A 20,058-nucleotide genomic window follows, 5' to 3' on the forward strand; every position below is an offset into this window, starting at 1 on the left:
CCCCCCCCCCCCCCCCCCCCCCCCGTCCTCCTTCCTACTTTGGTTTCCAGAGAGGTAGCAGCCAGTCCTGTGCTCTCCAGGCAAGAGATGGAAACCCCTTCTCTGGAGAATGTGACTAGCCCAAGAAAAATGATACAAAATACTAAAATCAAGAGTTTCCCAATGAAGGAGCCAGCCAGATTAGTTTATAGTAAAGATCACAGCCAGGAAGTACCACAAACTCAGAGTTTGCAACAGGGACCTCATTCTTTAATATGAATAGACAAGGGTCACTAGACATTTGAGGAAAGGCAAATGAAAGGTAGAGAGCAACACAAATGTTCAAAAAAAGTTTTCTGGAGGAATTAGAGTGCATGAAGAAGAAATCTCTTTTACAAACCATCATTACTATTTTCTGTGTGTTAGGATATTCTTACATCCACGGAAAAAGAACAGTATGCTACAAAAAAAAGGAAGATCCTAACGCTAAAAAACAAACAAACAAACAAAAACTCCTGGAAATTACACATACACAGCATAAATTTAAAATTCAACAGAAATATTGGAAGGTAAAACTGAAGAACACCCCTACGAAGTAGAGTAAAATGACAAAGGTGAAGAATAAGAGAGAAACAATAAGAAAAGTGGAGGGCGTATCCAGGAAGGCAATCTTCAGTTAACAGGGGTTCCAGAAAGAAAGAACAGAGGAAACGAAGGAGAACAAATCATGAAAGAAATTAATCAGGGTTCACACAGAGATGTAAAACAACTACAAGTGATACAGGACAAGGGATCTGTTACAGGGCTGAGAGCTTACACAGTTGTGGAGCTGGTAGAATTGTCTATGCAGACTGCTGTCTTTGCAACTCTATTGAGCCTAAAGTTTCTAAAGACTGGCAGTTGGGAAGGAAAGCTGGATGTGGAGAAGATCAAAGACAATGTGGAACACAAGAAAGCAAATTGGTACCCATGTCTTTCTCTTACTTCCCACCTGAATGTCATGTGTGACCTCCAGCAGAATCTGGCACCTTTTCACCACCAGAGAGCTACACGCACGTGGCCAAAGAAGCTGGAGAAGCTGAAGGAGCAGATGCGGTGGGAGCTAATGGAGCTGAGAGTCCAGATGCTGCCCCAAAACAACCAGGTAAGCCAGAACATTCACAGTGCCTGGCAATGGACACCAACCTCGAGAGCATATAGATACGGCTGCTGCTTCATTTCCACCTTCCAGATCTGGAACAAAATGTCCTTTGTGGCCAAACACTAGACTGACACCATAAAAGAAGGGAATTCTCGGAGACATAGTTCTAGCTTAGCTAAGATGACATAGTACAAAGCAAAAGTATGAGCAGGGGAGCGGCAGAGGGAAAGGGAGAGAGAGAATATATATATTTTTAAGTTTATTTATTTTTGAGAGAGAGAGAGCACGAGCATGGGAGGGGCAAAGAGGGAGGGAGACACAGAATCCGAAGCAGGCTCCAGGCTCTGAGCTGTCAGCACAGAGCCCAACGTGGGGCTTGAACTCACGAACCACAAGATCATGACACGAGCCAAAGAAGGACATTTAACTGAGCCCCAGGTGCCCCAGGAGAGAGACTATTACGCAGTCTCCTCGCCAAGCGCGGAGCCCAACGCAGGGCTCACTTGATCTCATGACCATGAGATTATGACTTGAGCTGAAATCAATAGTAGAACATCTAATGGACTGAACCTCTCAGGTGCCCCATAAGATTGTTTTTATTAAAAGAGTTTGCAGAGTGCCCTGAATAATGGATGAAAATAGTCTCACATCAAGGCACACTGCTGTGATATTTCAGAAAAGTGCAGACAAAGAAAAAATTAGTTTCCAGAGACCAAAAATATTTCAGCAAAGAATCATTATGACATGATGTCATTCAACCGCAATTTGCAAAGTTAGAAAAAAACAAAGCCATGTGTTCAAAATTCTGATAACAAATGATTTCCAACCTAGAATTCCTCACCCAAAGTGTCACTTAAAGGTAAGGGTAGAATAAGGCACCTTCAGACACACAAGGTCTGAGGAAGCTGCCGAATGATGTGATCTACCAGTAGGTGTGAGATTCTGGTAAAGGTGGGTCCGACAGCAGAGGGAGGCGACAGGAACCCTGGATGACAATACAGAAGACCCGAGACAATAACTGTGCTTGAGGCCCAGAAAAAAACAAAGCCAGGCAAGCCCAACGGTCAGGCATTTCTCTGAGCTGACAAAATGTCTTGTGTATTTTAACGTATTGAGAGGAGGAAATTCACATTAGAGATTCTCTGAGTTGAATTTACGATACTCATATTAAATACTGAGCAAAGAAATCTGGACAAGGGTTAACACCAGGGAAAACAACAACAACTACAGGGGAAAGGAAAAATATATGCAGATACTACGTGGCTCAGCTGTGAACAGCATTCCAGAGCACTTATAGTATTAGAGCACATGCTAAACACTGACCTAATAAACATCAGATAGAACTATCCTGGGAGAGAGGAAGGGTCAGGGGGTGTGGACACAAGGAGAAGGGATGAAGGTGCCAAAGGAGCAATCCTCATGTTCTAATCTAGAAGCCTAAGCTAACCCTTTGACCTTCTCATTTTAGTCCATGTGAAATACTGCCTAATGGAAAGATACACACAGGGTATATTACTATATATATGGTCCTGTTTCATGGTAGAAGCCAAAGATAATGCCTGAAACACAGAAATCACAAAAGTAGCAAGCTAATTATGTTATTTAGATAGGCAGAGGTAATCACCGGAAGAAATAACTTAACGAACTTCAAAGTAGTTGCCTCTGGGGAGGAGGAAATGGGGTGAGGGGAGAGCTGGCATTTTTAAATAACTTTTGTAGAAGTACTTGACTCTAAACCATGTTTGGCTAAAAAACTAATTCAAAAAACTAACCAAAACATAAAGGTAAAGCCACAGCTGTGGTCTCAACAGTTGTAACTTCTGCCCCCCCCCCCCAAATTCATATGCTGAAATCCTAATGCCCAAGGTGGTGGTATTAGGAGATGGGGCCTTTGGAGGTGATGAGGTCATGAGGGTAGAGCCCTCATGAATGGGAATGAATAATGCCCTTAAAAAAGGGGGCCCAGAGACAGCTTCCTTTTGTCATGTGAGGACACTCAAGAAGGTATCAGTCTGTAATCTCAAAGAGGGCCTGCACCAGACCCTCACCATGCTGGCACCTTGATCTCTTCCAGCCTCTAGAGACTTCCAGCCTCTAGAACTGTGAGAAATAAATACCTGCTGTTTATAAGCCACCCCATCTGTGACATTCTGTTACAGCACCCTGAACAGACTAAGACAGCCAGCAACTCAAGGGAAGAGAGAGGGGGTAGAAAGGGTGGCAGGGAAGAGGGGAGGAGGCAAGAAAAAGTGAAGGAAGAGAGAAAGAAAATCAAGTTTTAAAATAGTTAACTTGTGAGACACCTGGAGGGCTCAGTTGGTGGAGCACGCAACTCTTGATCTTGGGGTTGTGGGTTCAACCCCCACAATGAATGGAGAGATTACTTAAAAATAAAAACTTGAAAAAAAATTAAAATAGCAAACTTGCCAGCCCCAAGTGCACAGCTCTGGCAAATGACAAGCTGAGTTCTGAGCCCAGGTTCATCTGACTCCACAACACTGGTTATAACTCACTACACACCACCACAATAGCCTCTCAGATCTTCATCTCGTCTGTAGTAGACCCAACATCTGGTGGGGGATGTTGTACTTGGGGCAGAGAAGTCAACAGCACAGTTAGTGAAAGGTTGTAGAGACAAAGGGAAAGAGGTAGCCGGGTAAACAAACAGGTCATCAGACAAATAGGAGAGCCACCCGGACAACCTGGGCACCAGAGGAGTTGAGAGGGACACCTCTCATGTGCAGGGAAAGAGGAGCCCACGGGGGACAGTTGAGGCTCTCTGTACAGATGCTAGGGTGTGGACAGGAAGGGGGTAGGGTGGGCTGAGGAGGGAAAGGGCACCCTCTGGACAGGAATCTGAACACAGCCCAGGACAAAACCCATTCAACAGGGCAGCTGCAGGTTTTTATTCGTGAGTAAGTGCTTTCAGAGAGAGCAAACAGCAGGAGCTCAGCAGTACATGCTGAACGTATGAACAAAAGACAGGGGCTCTTCAGCGGTTCAGATTCACCTACCTGACCCCTAAGCAGTGGTAATGTGTTTTGTTTTGTTTTTTTGTAATATGGATGTTCTTGAGGCTCTCATTAAAGAATGTTCCTATCCTAGGTTTCTCACCAAGAGCCCTATATGGCGTGCTGTGTGAGACCCCTTTGTACCAGCTCTCAAGAGCAGAATCTTAAAATTCTCAGGAAATTTCTAAGCCAGTTGTCATCATACTGGTAGCTTGAAATTGGCCATGCTGGGAGTATTAACACTACAGCAGTCAGTAAAAATCACAAATTAGGGCTCTGTTTTACTCTCAGAAAGCTCACTGTTCAACATTTAACAGCACACAACGGCCTACAGGTGTTAAAAGAGAAGACGATAGATATAAACAGTAAATAAGGAAAGTATAGTGATAATGTCAATTATAAGAGCTTTTATGTCACAATCTATATTAGATGCTTCCATACATTGTCTTGCTTAATCTTGGAAAAGCCCTATGAGGTATTTATTTTTACCCATTTCATACATGTTGGGTAAGGGCCAAACACATTAGATAATTTGCTCAAGGATACAAGCCAGCAAATAGTAATCAAGGCTCCTGTCTTAGATTTAAAGTCCAAGCTCTGGACACCACCACCACAGGGAAGGCAATGTTGCAGAGTGGTTCAATGTCAGGATGCTGGAGCCAGTGAGCCTGGATTCAACCACCAGCTCTGACATTCACTACCCATGTGACCTGGATGGGATGCCTACTCTCTCTTTGCCTGAGTTTCCCCATCTGATGAATCCCGAGTTCTTAATACAGTCTGGTATTAACAACAAAGTTAGTAGCTATTATCTTAATTACTGGCAAAGTTTGGTGATTTCTGTTTTATTTCATTTCATATTTAATAAGACTGACTCAAAAACACATTGATCTCTGAAGGATACACAAGAAACTGGTTTGTTGGTCCAGGTGAGGAAGGGACCTCCTATCATGCGCTGAGATGGCAGCTGCAGGGGCATGGGGGGCAGGGGACCTCCTATCATGTGTTATCTGAGGAGGGGCACTGATGTCTGGTTTCTTTGGGGGCAAGGGGAGGGATACAGTGAAGCTGGTGGTAGAGAAACCACAAATTCGATTCAGCTACTGCTTCAGGATGCCAAGATGAAGAAGTGAGGCTGCATGATGTTCCCAGTGTAGGAAGCAGACAGGAAGCCCAGAGAAGGAGCAAGTTTCTTCTTAGCCCCCTTCTGGCCCTGTCCCTGCTGTGGGGAGAGTCTCACCTGGGGCAGCCACCAAAGCAGAAATGCCTCGTGCAGAGGCCCCAGCTGCAGCATCCAAAAACTGAGCAGGAAAGTTTAGACCTGAGAGACAGTAGCTGAATACCTGGCAAAGAGGCGTTAGCTGAATAGCTGGGTTACTTCTGGAATTTTATTCCATTCACAGCATTACCTAATTTAAGAAATACATACAATTTAAATTTAAAAGGAAAAATACATGACAATTGTCACTGAGACTGGCTGTGGTATACTCCTGGCACAAACTGAGTGCTCAATATACATCTGTTGACTGCAAAGAAACAAGAAAGTCACGCAAGAGTGTATTTACAAGCATCTGTCAAAAGCCACTCTGCACTCTTGTGGATGTGGAGGATGCACCGGCAAACAGAACACACACAGTCCTCACCGCCATGGTGAGGACAGGGAACGGATTTAACACGTAAACAAACGAGTTCATTTCAAACAGTGCCAGGAGGCATGAAGGGAACAAACATGGTGATGGTGTGGTTTGCACAGGGGGCTGGTGGAGAGCATTTCAGATGTGGTAGGGAGGTTCTCTTTGGGATGGGAACATTTAAACGGAGACCTGAAGGATGACAAAAGACCAAAATGGAAGGGCCACTGTAAAGACATGGGAGAGGAGAGGGCTCGGTGTACTTCAGACAGTGACTGTAAACGGGAGCGTGCTGAGGGACGGGGTTGGCTGTGTGAGAGCTGTCCCAGCCCAGAGACAGCAAGGGCTGGGCCTGGCTGGGCTTTGGTGTAGGCTATGGGTATGGGTTTGTATTTTATTCTAAATGTGGTTACACACACACACACACACACACACACACACACACACAGAGAGCAATATTTTTAGTAGAAGTTATGGGATTTGTATTTCTCAAAGATGGCTCAGGCTGTGGGGTGGAGAATGGATCACAGTGGGTCAAGAGCAGAAGGAGGGGACTGGATCTGTTTCCTGGGGCTGCTGTAACACAGGACCACAAACTGGGTGACTTAAAATAACAGAAACTTATCCTCTCACAGTTCTAGAGGGCAGAAGTCCACCATCAAGGTGTTGGGGGCGGGGGGGGGGGGGGGCTGTGCTCCCTCTGGAGGCTCCAGGGGAAGAATCTCGTCTCTCAGCACCTGGAGGCCCCAAGTCTTCCGGGGCTTGTGGTAGCATAATGCCCTTCTCTGCTTCTGTCTTCACACCTCTTCTCTCTGTGTCTTCTCCCCAGTGCGCCTGCACCTCTCCTTTTCTTATAAGGACACTTTTTGTTGGGTTTAGGGCCTATCCAGTTATTCCAGGGTGATCGCATCTTGGGATCCTTAACCTAATTATATTTGTTAAGACCTGTTTTTCAAATAGGCAACATTCACAAGGTATCAAGGGTCAGGGACTGTTGATATCTTTTTTTCTGGGGGGGGGGCACAATTCCACCCACCACAAGACCAACGAGGAGACTCATGTGGTTAGGTGAAGGACAATGGTGGATTAAGAGCAGGAAGTGACTGTAGAAATGGAGAAAAGTAGAAGGCCTGGTTAGGTGGGGTATTAGGCTTCTCCAGAGAGAAAGAACCAGTAGGATGTATATACTGAAATAGACAGGGATTAATTTTATATATATGTATATATATATAATTATATATATGTATATATATGTATATATAATTAATCCCATATATATACATACATATATATGGGATTAATTATATATTATAATATTATATAATTATTATATATAATATATTAATAATATATATTAATATATATTATATTAATATAATATATAATAATATATTATATATAATTATATATATATGTGTATATATATATATGGGATTGATTATAAAGAATTGGTTCAAATGATTACAGAGACAGAAAAGTCCCAGGATCTTCTGTTGCCAAGTGGAGAATCGATGTGTAGTTCTAGTCTGAGTCCGAAGGCTTGAGGGCCAGGAGAACTGCTGATGCAATTTCCAGTCCTAAAGCTGATAGGCTCATGACCCAAGAAGGCCTGATGCTTAGTCTGAGTCAAAAGGCTCAGAAAAGCAGCAATGTCCTAGCTCATTCAGTGAGGCAAGAGGAGGTCATTCTTACCTGGCTTTTTTGGTTCTACTCAGGTCTTCAGTTGATTGGATGAGGCTCCTTCACATTCAGGAAGGCAATCTGCTGTCTACGAATTTCAATGTTAATCCTATCCAAAAACTCCCTCATGGACACATCCTGAATGATGTTTGGCCAATGTCTGGTTACTCTGTGGCCCAGGCAAGGTGACACAAAATTCACCGTTGCAGGTGGGGAGTAAGGGACAGAGGAAGGGAATGAGGGGTCTCATGCTCATGATGAGGGGTCTCATCAGGACCAAATGACAGGGGTGGAGACGGGAGACCTCCGAGAAGCCAGAGGCTGGCGGATGCCACGATGTTGCAGGAAAAGAGCAGAATCACTGCCTTAGCACGGACCTATCACTTTCTTGCAGCTTCTATCTTCCCTAATCCCTAGAAAAGTATCTCTCTGCCAACTACTGAGGCAATTTCCTCTCTTGATGATGGAGTCCTTTGGCTATGATAACATTATCACCAAGCAACTGGAACACTGCAAAGCTGGATTTCACTCGGTACCATCTTCCCACACAAGAATGGAACCTTTGAAATCTTTTCCTCTATATCTCCAGCTCACGCAGGAGTGCTCAGCAATATTTAATTAATATCAATCTGTCCTGATGCACAAACTCTGTAGCATTCTGATTTCAATCTGAGTGGTGACTTCCATACCAGTGAAATTATGATATCTGTAGCCACACTCAAGATCTTCCAGCTTCCCCTACCTTATTTTCTCCTTGTACTAACACAGAAATCCACTGAGATTTTGGTATATAAATAACTCTATAGACTTCCACCCCAGTATTTAGAAAGAATCTTCCTCCAAAGTCTGTTCAAGGTAAAGGCAATGTTTCATTATCTATTGCTGTGTAACAAATGACCTCACAACTTAGTGGCTTAAACAACAAACATGTATTCTGTTGCAATTCAGGAATCCAGAAGCAGCTAAACTGCATGGTTCTGACTGAGGCTCTCTCATTAGGTTGTGGTTAAGATGCAGGCAGCAGCTTGACTGGGGAAGGAGGGTGCTCTTCCAAGACGGCTCACTGACACAGCTGTTATCAGGAGACCTCAGTTCCCTGCTGGCTGTTGGAAGGAGGCTTGAGTTCCTTACCGCGTGAGCCCTTCCCTAGGGCTGTTGGAGGGTCCTCCTCACAATATGGCAGCTGGTTTCCCCCTAGAGCATGTGATCCCAGCCAGAGGAAGGGGGAAGCCACAATGCCTTTTGTGACTTGCTCTTAGAGGTCACACACCCTATCCTTTAGGCTACATTTCATTTGTTAGAAACTACATTCATAGGGAGAGGAGTTCAACTCTACTTCTTGAAGGAAGAAGCATCAAATAACTTGTGGGCACGTTTTAAATGTCCAGGTACTCTGGGAGCTGGTGTCTGACACGGAGCAGGCTCTAAGAAATGGGTATCATACAGTGAAGGATGGATCTTACACAGCATGCTTATTTAGGAAAACTAACAGCCACAGATGGGGATTCTCTCTCCCTCTCCCTATGAGTTAGGTAGTGAGAACATCGATAGCCACAGCATCAACAAAACATCAACAATAAGAATATCACCTAACATTTGCTGAGCACACTTGAGAATATTAACATCTTGAGAGCAGAAGCAGTGCCTAATTCTCTATTTTATTTCCAGCACCTAAGAAGCAGGTGCTCAATAAATATTTAGGATTGAAAGAAGGCATTTTTTATTTGAATGTTACAAGAACCTTAAGAGGTAGACACTGTTATTGTTCCCATGCTGCAGATGGGAAAGCTGAGATACAGGGAGATTAAATAATATGCCAAAGCAACATGGCTAACAGTAGTAGAATTAAAATTAGAACCCAGACTGTCTGACTCCAAACACCACCCCCAATGGCCAGAGAGAAACAGACTGACAACTTGCAGTTACCGAACCAATACTGATAACAACAGGTTGGCCTGGCCTCATGGAAGGAAGAGGAGGCCTGTGTTAAAACAAAAACACTGGAGGCACCTGGGTGGGTCAGTCGGTTAAGGGTCTGATCTCACAGTTCGCGGGTTTGAGCCCCGCACTGGGCTCTATGCTGGCAGCTTAGAGCCTGGAGCCTGCTTTGGATTCTGTGTCTCCCTCTCCCTCTGTCCCTCCTCCACTTGCACTGTGTGTGTCTCGCTCATTCCCAAAAATAAACATTAAAAAATTAAAACAAAACAAAACAAAACAAAACAAAAACAAAACACTGGAGGAGCACCTGGCTGGCTCGGTCAGTATAGGATGCGTCTCTTGAATTTAGGATTGTGAGTTTAAGCCCCATGCTGGGCATGGAGCTCACTTAGGAAAAAAATTTTAAATAAAGGGAAAAAAACCCTGCATAATCCAAAAACCTTCATTTGGCTCAGGCATATAGCCAGAGACATACTCTTGGAGAAGCAGCTACATTCAATCCATCTGGACTTGGCCCCAATCTGTAACCAGGCTTGACATTCTCTGGAAGAGGTCCTCAGAGGATCTAGCCCCTGTCCTCCAAGCTGCCCTGATAACCATCTTAAAGTGCATCTTTAAGATTCTCTAGAAAAAGAATGTCCACACACACCTCTGGAAGCCGTGTCCCTGTTTTTAAGTCACTTATCTTACTGAACTCTCATGACATTTGTTTGGCAAACAGAGTATTTCTTCCTGTTGTGGCCTTATGGAGGAAACATATTCTTGAATTTGAAAAAACAATCTATGATTCACCCTGGAGCTACTCCACGTGAGGACCAGAGAAAGGTCTGTTCCCCAACACGTGCTTGAAGGGCAAGCGGAGAGCTGCTCACGTCTCAGGACAAGATCCCAGCTCGGTGTTCTGACTTATTAAACGTATCCAACTCTTTTGGTTTGTCAGAGCCCCTCCTGCCAACTGTAGCAACCACAGGCGGATACCACTGCGAACACAGCCCAGATGTGGAAGAGTGAATGAGCGGAGAAATGTTTGAAAGGCCGGCTTCAGTTTGGGACGCGTCAGTTTTCAAGTAGAAACCAGGAGCCTGAATGGTTGCAGCTCTACTCTGGTTCTGACTCAGGGAGTAAAAAGCAAGGCACCTATTCTTTCTGGACTCAGTTTCCTTCCCAAGAGCTCAAACACACATGCCGGGCCTTCCTTCTCCAAGGGGAGAGGCGAACGTGCCCAAGGGAGCGCAGTCCAGCGTGGGCACAGGGACAGTCACAACCTGGCTCTGAGGACTCCAGGGGCTCAAACTGACTTGTAGATATTATTCAATAACAACAATTTTTCTTCCCAACTTAAATTAGCTGCTAATTGTAAAAATATACATGTTTTTACATTAAAAAAATTCTGATACCAAGAACTGACAACTCAGGCAATGTCAGATGGCTTGCATTTCTCAAGGGGACAGTGAACTAGACCTGAGTACTGGCTGTCACTGACTTTAGAATGGGCAGTGTCTCTTCAGACCAGTTTGCCAGTCTATCGTTCCCTTTTTTAATTTTTTAAAAATGTTTATTGATGAGAGAGAAAGAAAGAACATGTGCATGAGCGGGGAAGGGGCACAAAGAGACGGGGACAGAGGATCCAAAGCAGGCTCTGTGCTGACAGCAGCAAGCTCCAGGCATGGCTCCATCTCACCAACTGTGAGATAGTGACTTGACCTGAAGTTGGATGCTCAACCCACTGAGCCACCCAGGCCCCCTAGAATAAAAATGTTTTAAGCACTATGCCCAACGTGGGGCTTGAACTCCCAACCCTAAGATCAAGAGTCAGAGGCTCTACTGACTGAGCCAGCCCGGTATCCCAACCATTCCTTTATTTTTAAAAAAATTTTTGTTAATGTTTATTTATTTTTGAGAGAGAGAGAGAGAGAGAGAGAGAGAGAGAGAGAGAGAGAAGGGGAGGGACAGAAAGAGAGGAAGACACAGAATCTGAAGCAAGCTCCAGGCTCCCAGCTGGCAGCACAGAGCCCAATGTGGAGCTTGAACCCACGAACCACGAGATCATGACCTGAGCCAAAATCGGATGCTTAACCAACTGAACCACCCAGGAGCCCCTTATTCCCTTATTTTTTAAACTCTACTTCATGTTAGTAATTATGGAAATGTAATTTAAATATTTTATTTGATTTTTCAGAACATTACAACACTCATAAGTATGTTGAAATGACGAGGTTCCCCCCCCCCCGCCTAGATTTTCATTTTGTAAAAATCTGCATAGTTCGCTGAAGCTGAGTCTAGGGAGCAATTGCTTTGCAGGTCCCTTGAGCATATGCTTAGTCTGCCAGTTGGGTAATCCTGACTCCTACAAACTTTTGGGGTCTGGGGTAACTGGCCAGCCTGGAGAAGTGACAGAACACTATGAGTAAAGAGGGTACAAGGGGAATATGGAGCCCATATTGCATTCACTCTTTAAAAAAAAATTTTTTTTTAATGTTTACTTCCTTTTGAGAGAGAGAGGGAGAGCAAGGGAGAGAGAGCGTGCACACAAGCAGAGAGAGGGGACAGAGGATCCAAAGCAGGCTCTGCGCTGATAGCACAGAGCCCGATGCAGAGCTGGAACCCACAAACCCCAAGACCATGACCTGAGCTGAAGTCAGACGCTTAACCAACTGAGCTACCCAGGCACCTCTGTACTTACTCTAAATCCACAGTCAAAGGAGACCTGGGCTGAACTCAAAGGGACAAGGGGACATTTTCAGTCTTTATAAAGAATTAGATTTATCCACCCCAGGTCTATGTGACGCTAAATTTTTAATCTAGCACAGGAGTTTGGCAACTTCGTCTTGTGAGCTGGTCACCAGTTTTTGAAAACAAAGTTTTATTGCAACACAGCTATCCCCATTTATTTATATATTGTCTATGACTGCTTTTGCTCTAGGAAGGCAGCAGTGAGGAGTTTCAACAGATACTGTGTTGCAAGACTAAAATTAGGATGGCAAACTGAAAATATTTACTATCTGCCCTTTACAGAAAAAGTTGCCAATCCCTGATCTAGCACCTTGAGTTGCAAAGAAAAGAGGCCCACCCAGGTTAGCTCAAGCAAAGGATGTCTGTGGTCAGGACATAAGAGGGAATGTGCTGGATGCCAGGGATAGAAGTCACAGAGAAATCAGGCCTCGGTAGAACTAAAATTACAACTGCAGATCTTTCTTAGGGGTCTCTGTTTCTCCCTGTCTCTTCTCTGTTCTCTCCACTGCCTGCTGTCCTCAACTTACTTTGCCTTCCCTCAGCTTGCACATGGTTCCTCAGGGCTACCTAGACTTCTACATCATGTAATCCCAAACAGCCTTTCAGCTTTGGTCCCCATTGCTAATGGCCTTGGCTTCTAAATTTTCCAATTCTGAAGTCCCACGGAATCAATCTGACTGGTTCAGACCATCTTTTCAAGTCTATGACTCTTGGAGATTCTTGGCCAGCCTGTAGTTGCCCCCTTCCCTTCAGCCAGAAGCCCACTCCTGGATCCTTTTCATGACCATGGGACGCTATTATATGGAGCAGAATGTGTCGTCCACTCAACAGAAGGGACACACACACAGAGCCCTCCTTTAGAAGAAAATGCAATGGGGCAGGAGCCAGAACTTAGCTACCTTAACTTGTGAAGAACCTGGTCTTTTCTTTCTTTCTTTCTTTCTTTTTTTTAAATAAATGTTTATTTATTTTTGAGAGAGAGTGTGTGAGGGGGGTAGGGACTGACAGAGGGGGACCGAAGATCTGAAGCAGGCTCTGAGCTGACAACAGTGAGCCAGATACAGGGCTTGAACTTATGAACCATGAGATCATGACCTGAGCTGACGTGAGACACTCAACCAACTGAGCCATCCATGCTCCCTGGGACCTGGTATTTTATTAAAGTCAGAGAGTATTCTTCTAGCTCTCTTATTCACAACACTGACCAAAAAGCCAAAACCTGCAATCTGAATGACTGACATGCCCGAAAGAAGAGGAAGAGATTCCACCTGGAGTTTGCTGATGGGGATAAGGTCAGCAGAGGACCAAGCCCATCCCAAGGAGAGATAAGCAAACCAACTATGGGAAATGGTGAGATTTGAGAAATTTCAGCCTCTCCTACCTGGACCAGCAGGAGAAGGGACAGAAAGAAATCCAGCCTGGCAGAACTTGTCCCGATTCTGTCCCAAACAGACTAGGTGACGGTGTACGTGTTACTGTCTGTCCTCCCAATCACGCCTGGGCCTCAGCTCTCCCACTGATCAAATGACTGGGCTGAATTTGGCCACTGGTTCTCAAACTACCCCCTACATCCAAATCACCTAGAGGACTTATTACAACACAGATGACTAGGACCCATCCCCAGAGTTTCTGAGTCGGCAATGCCTGGGAAGGGGTCTGACAACTGATATTTCCAGCAAGCTCCCAGATGATGCTGCACTGCTGACCTGGCACCACACTTTGAGAGCCACTGGCCTGCCCTTCACTAAAATTCCTTCCAGCTGTAACAGGCTACGAGTCTAGCCTACTCCTTGGCTTACATTGGATGGAGAGTTTGGACTGTGGGCCAGGAAACCTCTTGTTTGGGGAGGAGGTCTTTCCCGAGCCTAGCCGAGACCAGACTGTGCCCCCTCAACCACCTTGCTGCTTTTGCCACCACAAAGACCCTTTTACCAGCCAGTCCTGGGCTCCAGAGATGCCCAGCTGCTTCCCAGCCTGCTGGAAAATGTTGACTTTCTAATTTCTCCCTTGGCCAAATTCTGTGGGTAGCGTGGCTCCTCGACACGTAGGCCACACAATCGGCTCTCACAACCCACTTCCTCAAGGTGATCCCATGTCGTTCTGCTGTCCATGATAAACAGCTCCAGACTGGGCAGCCCAAACGCGGGGGAAGCCAGCCTGCCGTGGATCTGGAAAGTTCCCCAGAGGCAGAGATGGCAGCTGCTTCTTTTGCCCAGGCTGAGGCCAAGCCACAAGCTGGGAGGACATCTCAAGCACAGGCTGCCAACCAGTGATGCAAATTGCCCCTGCAGGGCCTGGCCAGGTCAGAGGGGGCCCGGGGAGCTGGAACTCTGAGTGACAGCTGAGCAGGGAGACACTCTTCAGCATCCCGCTAAGTCACTAAGAGGTTTCTGAAACAGGTGGCTCAAATTTCCTTGAAAACCCAGAATAATCCCCCATTTGAAGTGTGCGCGAATCTTGTCACCACCTAGTATTAATGGGCAGGCACCGCAGAAGGAAAAAGGGGTTTTCGGCTGCATTTTTGCACACTGACTGGCCTGACAAGCTCAATAAAAGCTTAAACAAATATTAAAAAACACACAGAGAGTCAGGCTGGTTTAAATTAACTTCCCAAGCACTTCACCTACTGTAGGAAGAAATTATAATAAAATGTCAGTGCAAAAATAAACCGCGCATGGAAATAAAAATAAAACATAAAATGCCCTCTTACAACTAACTGCTCAGTATGATTTAGTTCATAACAACATATCATTGTACATGAAGTTTTCATAGTCCTAAAGTGTATTTGGGCATTAGGAATGTTGACTCTGAAAAATTCATATTTTACACGCTGGGAAACTGTCCCTTTCCCAGAAGCCTTATGGATGTAAACCATTATACACACACACACACACACACACACACACACACACACACACAAACTCTGTTAACTCTGAAATAATAATTTGTCCAAGTGGAATATGCTGCTTGACATATGACCCCGAATTCCATTTCTCTTAGGTATCCTCATCCTTAGCCTGCTGCTTGGGCTCCACAGTGCCCTTTTCCTCACTGCAGAAGGACAAAGCTGGAGGCTGACCATGTGACAGGTTCATCTCCAGCCATCCTGTAGTCTCACCCAGAGGTGGACTTTCTGAAGGGAAGAGACACTTTGTAGTCCTTGGGTTCATGGGCTGTGGCCTGTCACATCCTCCAACCTTGGTGCTCACACTGAGCCAGACATAATGAGAGATTAAAAGGGAGGAGGGGGGCACCTGGGTGGCACAGTGGGTTAAGAATCCTACTTCGGCTCAGGTCATGATCTCATGGTTCATGAGTTTGAGCCCTGCATTGGGCTCTGTGCTGTCAGTGCAGAGCCTGCTTTGGATCCTCTGTCCCCTTCTCTCTCTGCCCCTCCCCCACTCGCTCTCCCTCCCTCTCTCAAAAATAAATAAAAACATTTATATAAAAACAAAACAAAACAAAACAGGGTCGCTTGGGTGGCTCAGTCGGTTAAGCATCTGATTTCGGCTCAGGTCATGATCTCACAGCTTGTGGAATCGAGCCCGGCATCGGGCTCTGTGCTGATAGCTCAGAGTCTGGAGCCTGCTTCAGATTCTGTATCTCCCTTTCTCTCTATGCCCTCCCCCACTGGCACTCTGTCTCTCTGTCCTTTAATGTTTATTTATTTATTTATTTATTTATTTATTTTTTAATTTTTTTTTTTCAACGTTTATTTATTTTTGGGACAGAGAGAGACAGAGCATGAACGGGGGAGGGGCAGAGAGAGAGGGAGACACAGAATCGGAAACAGGCTCCAGGCTCTGAGCCATCAGCCCAGAGCCTGACACGGGGCTCGAACTCCCGGACCGCGAGATCGTGACCTGGCTGAAGTCGGACGCTTAACCGACTGCGCCACCCAGGCGCCCCTGTCCTTTAATGTTTAAACAAACATTAAAAAAAATTTTTTTTTAAACAATAAATAAAAGGGATGAGTGCTTGGCCCTCTCTTTCCAAAAGAGAATAAAGAAAAAGAAAGAAGGCAGGAAAAGAAAAGAGAGAGAAAAGAAGGGAGGGAGGGAGGGAGGAGGGGAGGAGAAAAGAAAGGCAGGCATGGGAGCACCTCTTGCTCAGTTAGGTGATCCTGTAGAAGTTCTTTCCCAGGCTGGTTACTCCCACTTGGTTTGTTCAGCCAAGCTGACATACCCTCACTTTCCAACCGGAGACGGTGTGGGGGCTAAGAAAGACCTTGTGGGCCTACATGCCCTTCCTTCCCCTCCAGGTTTCTGTCACACCTCAAAGGTGGTTTTCTGGGAAAGCGTTTTCCTGGCAGGGCCTGTGGAGCAGCCTGGTCCAGTCCTCAGTATCTGGCTCCCAGCAAGACTTTCCGGTGGGGGGGCGGGGGGGGACAGGGGGGACGCACGCTAGCCTCCCCTTCCTCCAGGGTCCTGACGAGAACTCTCACAGAGGGCTCCTCCATCAGAGAGCGGAGCCAGAGGAAGCTGGGACGGGAGCGGAAAGGAAACAGCCATCTGACACACTTAAGTGTACACACGTGTACATCTGTAACTGGGAGCCTCCATATGTAGACACACGTATAGAGGCATGTATATCTTTCCTGGTGAGTTAATTACGACCTTCCCAAGACACTGGGAGTTGACTCACCAGCTGGCAGAGTTTGGACAGCCATGCCAGGGACGTCAGGCCTGACCGTCTCTCCAGGACGGACTGACTGGTGAGCCGTGGAGGGCCACACAGATGGAGCATGAGGAGGTCCAGTCCAGAGGGGGAACACAGACTAAAAAATGCAATTTATTCCTCTAATCTGCTTGTGCTGATTGTGCCAGAAACAAATACCAGCAGGCCTGGAAAAAATGTTTCTTTCGTTTGCCTCGGCTCTGAGCCATCCACCCCAAACTGGAAGGAAAGAGAAGAGCAATAGACTCCGGAGCTGTTTTGTCTGGCTCACTGGACTCTCTTGCCCCCTTCACCTCTGGAAGAGAGAGATGGGGAGTTCCTGGAGCCCCCCACACTGAGGACCTGAAACAGCCCCTTCAGTTTCCCACAATCAAGTTTCAGAAGCGGAAACGAGCCCTGGCTCCCCAGGGCAGAAATTGAGAGCTCCACTCTAAAACACTTCCTCTGCCTGGTAACAATGTGCCGAGGAATTTCCACAAATCCCCTTAGCTGTCATGGCTTCCGCTCCTCAACTTGGGAAAAGGCAGCCTGGGACATTCCAGGCCCCACCCCCACCCTGTTCAATCTGCTTGGTTCCTGGATGGGCCTGCAGAACTACAACATACGTTTACTTTCCCTATTCTTCTTCCTGGAGACGAGAAACATCCAAGCCTGACCAGGCTGTGGAAAGAGGCCCAACCAACCCAGGAGTATCATCCAGAGGCTGTTCTCTCTTTTCAGAGAAGAAGGGAGGGATGCAGAGGGGCCAGGCAGTGGAGCACAGCATTAGGGCATAAACTTTGGAGCCAAACACAAACAGCCCTGGCAGCCTCCCTGCCCCCCCTCCCCAGCCCCCCGCCACTACTAGCTATGTCACTACTAGAGCTGACTTGAGCTCCTACCTAACAGGGTGGGCACAGGGTCCCACAAGTTAAGTTTACAAAGCAGCTGGCACAGGCAGCACATGGCCAGAACATAATAGATGTGAGCGGATGCAGCCAACCCAAAAGGTCTGCTACCTTGAGACTCTCCTGTTCTGCAACAGCAGAGTCACAATGCTCCCCGGTCCCTGTGAATGTCTCCCAATCTCAAGTACATGGACCTCAGTCACCACATGGGGTCCCCTCAGCTCTTCTGCTTCAGCTCACAAAGCCCCTTGTAAAAAATGCCCAACATCCATGCCAATGTCCATGCCAACAGTGCTTCAAACAGGTGCTCCTGGAGCTTCCCACCCATCTTAGGACACAGGTGGAGTCCTGGATTCTGAGCAGAGGCCAGGAGGTCCCTGCTAAGCTCTGGACTTCACTTAGCCACCAGGTCACCAGAGTATCTGTGCTTGTGCCCAGTGCTGCAGCCTCTGGTCTAACCTTAGCTCCTGATTTCCAACATGTGCCTGAAGGAATCATCTACTTTTGAGGAGCTTCTATTACTCCATTTGGAAAACTGTAAAGTGTTATGAACTGAACTGTGTTCCCCACAAATTCCTGTTAAATCCCTAACCTCTGGTGTGACTGTACTCGGCCATAGGGCCTATAAGGAGGTAATAAAGGTTAAATGAGGCCATAAGGGTGGTGTCTTACTCCAAAAGAATTAGCATCCTTGTAAGAAGAGGAAGAGATACCAAGCTCATTCTCCTCCTGTGTGCACACAGAGAAGGGACCATATGAGGACACAGCAAAAAGGCTCAGGAAGAGAGGTCTCACCAGAAGCCAACCCTGATGGCACCTTGATCTGAGATCTAGGATCTCAGCCTCCAGAACTGTGAGAAAATACATTTCTGTTGTTTAAGACACCCATTCTGTGACATTCTGTTAAGGCAACATGAGCAGATGAGTACGGAGGAGGCAGACAGAATCAATGCTGTGGAGGCAGGGGTACATCAGAGATGCCTCACATGCTGCGCAGAGAATGGGGAGATGGGACTCCTGATCATGCATTCCTCACTTTGTTGGAACCAGCATGAACTTCAGCTGTTTTTTTCCATTGCTGTTCAAGTTTTTTTGTTTTTTTGTTGTGGTTTTGTTTTTGTTTTGTCTCAAGGAAGTTTCCTTGATGAATAGTTTTTTTTGAAACCCCAGGACTGAAGGATTTGTAAGCTCAGGCTTGCCATCCTGATAGCATTCTATCACCTGTGCTGAAGGCTTATCAACTGACAGGACTCAAGGACCTGCCTAGTTTGAAGGGTCCAAGGCTTGGGAGCAGTTCTGGTTGCCAACATTAATGGTGCATTTCCCAGGAACCAGGCTGTCTTCCAGGCTTTATATCTATTGACCCATTCAATCCTCCCCCAAACCCTATGAGGAATGTTAATCATCATCATTTTACACATGAAATGATGCTTTACATCATCATTTTACATCATTTTTACAAATGAGCCGTCATTATAGCTCAGACAAATTAAGCCACTTACTAAGGGCCACATAGAGTGATCTGCTTGATTCCAAACCCCGTGACCATCCTCCACCATGCTAGAAGAAAGGAGAGGAACTTGCAAGGCAGTCATTCTGTCAGCAAGTATCACCGCCAACTTCACTGCAGCACAGACCTGCTCTATATAGTGAAGGATCTGCGCTACAACCTCAGGACCTAAGTCAATGGGCTGTTTGCTAATTCTGCCCAGAATTCTAGGTATGTCATAAACGGGCATTCAGATCTGTCGCTCCAAATGATTTTGGCATTGGATGCTATAAATCTGGATTAGGTCCTCTAAAATACTAAGATGACTTTATATAAAACGGGAAAATGATCATTTTGAATTCAGTGTTACTTAGTATTTTCTTACTAGACCTGCAGGACTAACAGTGTCTCATTATACATTCCAGATACTGAAGAAAGGGTGAATGGAGTACCACTGTCATTATTTGTAGACGAATGAATAAATGATTGCCTACATTACAATCCCAAAATAATATGCAGATATAATATTTGAACTAATAAGAGAGGTCTGTAGTATTGCTGACTATAAAGATCACACACAAAAAAAATCACACATTTCTATACATCAGCAATAATCAGTTAGAAATGTAATTGTCTTAAAAGATACTCATTTCTAAAGGCCACCAAAAAAAATTTTAAGTATGTAGGAATAAATCAAGATATGTAAACCTTCTGTGGAAAACGATCATATTCCAAATGACATTTATTTTTTTAATATTTATTTATTTTTGAGAGAGAGATAGAGACAGAGTACAAGCAGGGGAGGGGCAGAGAGAGAGGGAGACACAGAATCCCAAGCAGGCTCCAGGCTCTCAGCCGTCAGCACAGAGCCTGACGCGGGGCTTGAACTCAC

Source organism: Herpailurus yagouaroundi, unplaced genomic scaffold, assembly GCF_014898765.1.
Source record: "Herpailurus yagouaroundi ecotype Mexico unplaced genomic scaffold, PumYag 29, whole genome shotgun sequence".
Classification (NCBI taxonomy): Eukaryota; Metazoa; Chordata; class Mammalia; order Carnivora; family Felidae; genus Herpailurus; species Herpailurus yagouaroundi.